Source organism: Haliotis rubra, unplaced genomic scaffold (assembly GCF_003918875.1).
Source record: "Haliotis rubra isolate DU_JTF1 unplaced genomic scaffold, ASM391887v1 Scf371, whole genome shotgun sequence".
Classification (NCBI taxonomy): Eukaryota; Metazoa; Mollusca; class Gastropoda; order Lepetellida; family Haliotidae; genus Haliotis; species Haliotis rubra.
In genome coordinates this window covers 264,921-271,436 of record NW_025767048.1, presented here as the reverse complement: position 1 = coordinate 271,436, position 6,516 = coordinate 264,921, and positions in this window count along the sequence as shown.

Sequence of the window (6,516 nt, the reverse complement as noted above, 5' to 3'; positions counted from 1 at the left end):
TTGCCAAGCTAATGTTTCTTTCTGAATATGAACACAATCCTTTTCACTTTTATGTGTTAGTGTAAGACAAAGTTTCAGTCACTTTAGGATATGCATTGTTTGGGTACATGAGCGAAATTGGGAAACCAGCTCTCCTCTGCAGGTTCAAGAACATGGATTAGAAAATAGTGCTATATTTTATCCACAATTTACGAATATATTTTCAATTTTAAAATAATAAATTTGGTTAAATGCCATGAACAAACCCCAACCAGTTATTGTCTTATACAGATTCAGCTCCATGGCTTCAGAAAATATAACTTTAACAGATTTTCAAAGTTTGAACTTTTACTTGATAAGTTAAAATGGGCATTTAACAAATCAATTTATAAATTATATCCAAGTTTCAGCTTCCTGGACCTTGATGTTTCCAAGAAAGTATTTAAGAGTTTTCATGTTAGGATTTTCTTTTTGCTTAAAAAGAACTGAAAATTGTCTTGAAATCCTTTCTGAATCCTTTCTATGAGAAATAAAAGTTAACAGATGTTTTTCAATATCATTCTGTCTCCAGGTTTCTTCTGTACTTTTAATAAGAACCTACTTGCAGACTCCGTGACGACAGATAACAGCACTTGCCATCGCGGTCACACTTGTGGTTTCATTTTCTTTCAAAATTAAACTATCAAATTTCTGACTAATACCACAAAATTGAATACACATTGTCTATCTCCTGAAAGAAAATCTGTTCTATTTACAAATGTAGACACAGGTAATCACATATATCATACTTACACTGATGGTGTTTTTGATATGGTAACTGTTGCATTTATAACCATATTAGTCTGTTCCAATATGGATATCATTCAATCATGTGAAATGGATACCTAAGCACTTTAAGGCAACATAACAAATGGTCTGCAACAGAACTGTGCTAATCCTGGAAAATGTCAACCACGGAACAAAATGGCTACTTCATAAGATGAAAAGCAGTACCTTACATATTACAGAGCCTGATATAAATAAGAGGCTCAGACAAGTCTTGTGTCTGTCTGTTTTACCCCATCAATATTGCAGCTACCAGTATACTGACATAGGCACAGTGACTGCATCAGCATTCACACTGAAGGGGTCATTGTCAGCACAGGTACTACAGAAGTGTACCAAAGGTACATTTCTGTACACTAAGTCAAAATACAGAAACGTACCCAGTACCCTAAACGGCAGATGAGTCCACTTTCCACAAACCAAAACTGAAACAATATGTACTTGTTCCTGTTCAACTGATTGCGGGTGGTGTTGTGCATCACGAAATATTAGTTACGAGTATGCTCATTTCTTATATAACGCAATCAAATGCATCTATACAACAGTATGACAGTTCCAATCAAGAAAAAGGCACAATGCAGAATGGACTCGTTCTAGTGTACGTTTCTGTATGCTGATTTGGGCTAAGGTATGTTTCTGTATATGCATGTCCTTACCATAATGTTTTACACATGTTGTACTGTTGGCCTCATGTCCATATATACGTAATAAAGGATGATGATATATTTCTGTATACAGAAACGTACCTTGGGTACACATCTGAAGTACCGAGCTGACAACGACCATTTCAGCAGCAGTAACCCTGGTGATTAGGTTACCATGAACAATGTACCCATATCATATCCAGTACATCTCAATCAGTCAGGCCTTATGGGTACATCCAAATATGGGTACAGGGGTATAAATGAGATCGTTCCCATACAGGGATGGAGAAGTCAACATATGTTATATTTCGGATTACACTTTGTCAGTAAAGTACAGATTCTAGTACTTTTCCCATCCCGGATTTGAACCAACACTCTCAGAGTAACCCACTTGGCCAGGATGGAGAAATACCTTCTGAAGCCCAGCCATCTGAAGGTTGATTGGATTGATGGTAACTACAGGTGCAAAGATATAGGAGGCAAATGTGAGTGAGTGATTGAGTATGGTTTTATGCAGCTTTAAGCAATATTCCAGCAATATAACGGTGGGGGACACCAGAAATGGGTTTCACATATTGTACCCATGTGGGGAATCGAACCCGGGTCTTTAGCGTAAGGCAAATGTGGATGAGATGGGTGAAACACAACATTGCAACATTAAACAGTATTCCAGCTCCATCATGGTGAATTAGCTAACTGTGGGACGCAAGTCTGATGCGATTGCGGTCACTTACCACTTTGGTGAAACCCACAAGCACGTACATGGTGCTGACAAACCTAGAAACATTGTGGACAAGTTTTAGTTGAACCAGCAATCATAAACCTCTGACCAGTGAAGTACTCAACCTTAGAGGAGACTGAGACGAAGCAGGTCAGGGGAAGAAGACCTGAGGTGATGCAGGTCAGGGGAAGAAAACCTGAGGTGATGCAGGTCAGGGGAGGAAAACCTGAGGTGATGCAGGTCAGGGGAGGAAAACCTGAGGTGATGCAGGTCAGGGGAGGAAAACCTGAGGTGATGCAGGTCAGGGGAGGAAAACCTGAGGTGTTGCAGGTCAGGGGAAGAAAACATGAGGTGATGCAGGTCAGGGGAGGAAAACCTGAGGTGTTGCAGGTCAGGGGAGGAAAACATGAGGTGATGCAGGTCAGGGGAGGAAACATGAGGTGATGCAGTTCAGGGGAGGAAAACATGAGGTGATGAAGGTCAGGGGAGGAGAACATGAGGTGATGCAGTTCAGGGGAGGAAAACATGAGGTGATGCAGGTCAGGGGAGGAAAACATGAGGTGATGCAGGTCAGGGGAGGAAAACATGAGGTGATGCAGGTCAGGGGAGGAAAACATGAGGTGATGCAGGTCAGGGGAGAAAAACATTAGGTGGTGTAGGTCAGGGGAGGAAAACATGAGGTGATGCAGGTCAGGGGAGGAAAACATGAGGTGATGCAGGTCAGGGGAGGAAAACATGAGGTGATGCAGTTCAGGGGAGGAAAACCTGAGGTGATGCAGGTCAGGGGAAGAAGACCTGAGGTGATGCAGGTCAGGGGAGAAATACCTGAGGTGATGCAGGTCAGGGGAGGAAAACCTGAGGTGATGCAGGTCAGGGGAGGAAAATCTGAGGTGGTGCAGGTGAGGGGAGGAAAATCTGAGGTGGTGCAGGTGAGGGGAGGAAAATCTGAGGTGATGCAGGTGAGGGGAGGAAAATCTGAGGTGATGCAGGTGAGGGGAGGAAAATCTGAGGTGGTGCAGGTGAGGGGAGGAAAATCTGAGGTGGTGTAGGTCAGGGGAGGAAAATCTGAGGTGGTGCAGGTCAGGGGAGGAAAATCTGAGGTGATGAAGGTCAGGGGAGAAATACCTGAGGTGATGCAGGTCAGGGGAGGAAAACCTGAGGTGGTGCAGGTCAGGGGAGGAAAATCTGAGGTGGTGCAGGTCAGGGGAGGAAAATCTGAGGTGATGCAGGTGAGGGGAGGAAAATCTGAGGTGATGCAGGTGAGGGGAGGAAAATCTGAGGTGATGAAGGTCAGGGGAGAAATACCTGAGGTGATGCAGGTCAGGGGAGGAAAACCTGAGGTGATGCAGGTCAGGGGAGGAAAATCTGAGGTGGTGCAGGTGAGGGGAGGAAAATCTGAGGTGATGAAGGTCAGGGGAGGAAAACCTGAGGTGATGCAGGTCAGGGGAGGAAAATCTGAGGTGGTACAGGGGAGGAAAATGAGGTGGTGCAAGTGGGGAAGGAAAATCTGAGGTGGTGCAGGTGAGGGGAGGAAAATCTGAGGTGGTGCAGGTCAGGGGAGGAAAATCTGAGGTGATGCAGGTGAGGGGAGGAAAACCTGAGGTGAGCAGGTCAGTGAGCTCAATGGGCTAGCAAAATAATACCAGGGCTAGAACCAGAAGCCACACATATACACACCTGCACATCGTCATATGAACAAGATATTCTTAAGAACAACGTTAAACCCCATTTCACCTCACATCAAATTGAAATCAAGTGTATCCTGACACTGCTAAGGGAGATGACTCTGAATAGTGAATTGCAATTGTGCTGAGAACACAAGTCATAGCTCTGAGATGTATATCTAATTTTACGATGGCAAGATAAATCAGTCTTACTTCGACTTCCAAGGCATTGGGTTTGGTAATGTGTGCAAAAATAAAAGATTAATGTTTATCATAAATACTATAGCTTTTTGTGCATCATTTCTCAAGCATTATGAAAAAGTGCTTGGCATTTGTATACAAGTTAAAAATACTGTTCCAGAAAAAAGTGAAGCATTCAAGATATCACATATCCCTGATATTGGAGATTTGTAGTGGAGTGTCACCATTAACTTTGTGTTCCCAGACATATGAATTGGCTTTTGTGGCCTTTCCAACACTCGTTTCCAGCATTATTATATATCTTATCTGTATCTCAACAAATGTCACAGAATTACCAGTGTTACAAAATGTCAAGTACATTAAATAGTTTTCTTGCATCTCAAATTTTGGTTTCACAGATATTCAGTTGTGTGCAATGATTTATTTATACCACAGCAAACAGCATGCTGGCAGGGAATCAAGTAACACAGGTATTACCGCATACCCTGAATCCATTGTTGGGTAGCTCTTAAATGGAAATTTATTATAAACATTTAGTGAGTGAGTGAGTGAGTTTAGTTTTACGCTGCACTCAGCAATATTCCAGCTATATGGCGGAAGTCTGTAAATAATCGAGTCTGGACCAGACAATCCAGTGATCAACAGCATGAACATCGATCTGCACAATAGGGAACCGATGACAAGTGTCAACCAAGTCAGCGAGCCTGACCACCCGATCCCGTTAGTCGCCTTTTACGACAAACATTGGTTACTGAAGATTAATATTCTAACCCGGACCTTCACGGGTAATAAATATTTATTGCTAACATGTAAAATGTATGCTGAATCTGCACAATGTCTATGTTTGTTTGTTTGCATCCATATTAAGCAAAAATCCAGCTACAGTGGAAGCCCTCTAAATCAGCAGCCCTCCAATCTGGCATGCTCTCAATATTGGCACTAGAATTTGGTCCTGGTAGAAGCTAATTTATGATCATAAACCGCTCTCTAAACCGGCATGCCCTCTATACCGGCATTTTGTGCTGGTCCCAACGAGTGCCGTGTTAGAGGGCTTCCACTGTATATGACATCAGTCTGTAAATAATCATGTCTGGAAGAGGAAATCCAGTGATTGACATCACAAGCATCGATCTAGGTAATTGGGATATGATACAGCCTTAGTTAGCCTGTCTCACAGTCCCTGAACCACATTCCCTACTGCCAAGCCCTCTCTGCAGTGCTAAAGCCCTAAATAAAGCAAGTCTAGATTTCATCAGGTTCAGGCTCTGGTCCTTCTAGGGCTCCTTTTCAATATAAATGGGTTTGTTTGTTATTATCAAAATTATATATATTCAGAGACTACGCATTAGTCTACAGCCTAGTCAGCAAGCCTGACCATCCAATCAAGTTTGTCCTCTTACCACAAGCATGGGCTGCTGAAGATCAATTCTAACCTGGATCTTTAATGGTATTACCTACTTCAGCGAGTCTGGTTTTACGCCAATTGTCTGGTTGTGACACCAGAAATGGGCTTCACACATTGTTCCCATGTGGGGAATTGAACCTTGATCTTCAGCATGATGAGCGAACACTTCATGGAACAATTCTGGAGACTCAAACACCATTTATTTCTGTACTTTCTTTACATCATAATGAGGACAACATACCAAACAGTATGTGAGTAATGGGGTCCCGATTTAATCAAAAGATCAACAGTACAAAATAAGCCACTATGCTCTTCAGCTCACCTGACTTATACAGCAATAATTGGATGACACTTAATAACAATATTGTTTTCGTTCACATATCGAGAGAGCATAGAAGAAAATAGGACCAAAATATTGTAGGGAAAAAGTTTTTCACATAGTTTAGGACAACTCTGGTGAGTGCAAATAGGGGTGAACAAACTTGGAACTCCTTCATAAGTTAAAAAAAACTCAGATGATGAAATATTTAAAAGCTTGCCAAAAGGTCAAAGCTCTTTTGGATGCAAAGGACAGGGTCACACTTGTAAGTTGTTTGTTACAAGAAACAGACCATTCTCTGAAGTGCTATAGGTTCACAGTTAAAGTGAGTGAGTGAGTTTAGTTTTAGCAGCACTCGGCAATATTTCAGCTATATGAAGTCTGTAAATAATCGAGTCTGGACCAGAAAATCCGGTGAATAACATCATGAGTATCGATTAACGCTACTGGGATACGATGACATGTGTGCCATTGACAAAAGATTCATTTTGATGACATCAACTATTATGCTGTCAATGTTGAATCAAGGTAAAAATGCACAATGTTGCAAAAAATGGAATATTCATATTAGGTCCCATTACAATATACAACTTTGGTAAGTTTCAATACATTCTGGAAACAAATGGCACATTCACACCCACTTAAGATCCTCAGTAATTGTCACCAATGCATCCATGTTTAATGTTTCAATATAATTCTCTCTGAGGACTCTTTAGTGAGATATAGTGACCATAGTTTGGATCCTTCATACAATGTTT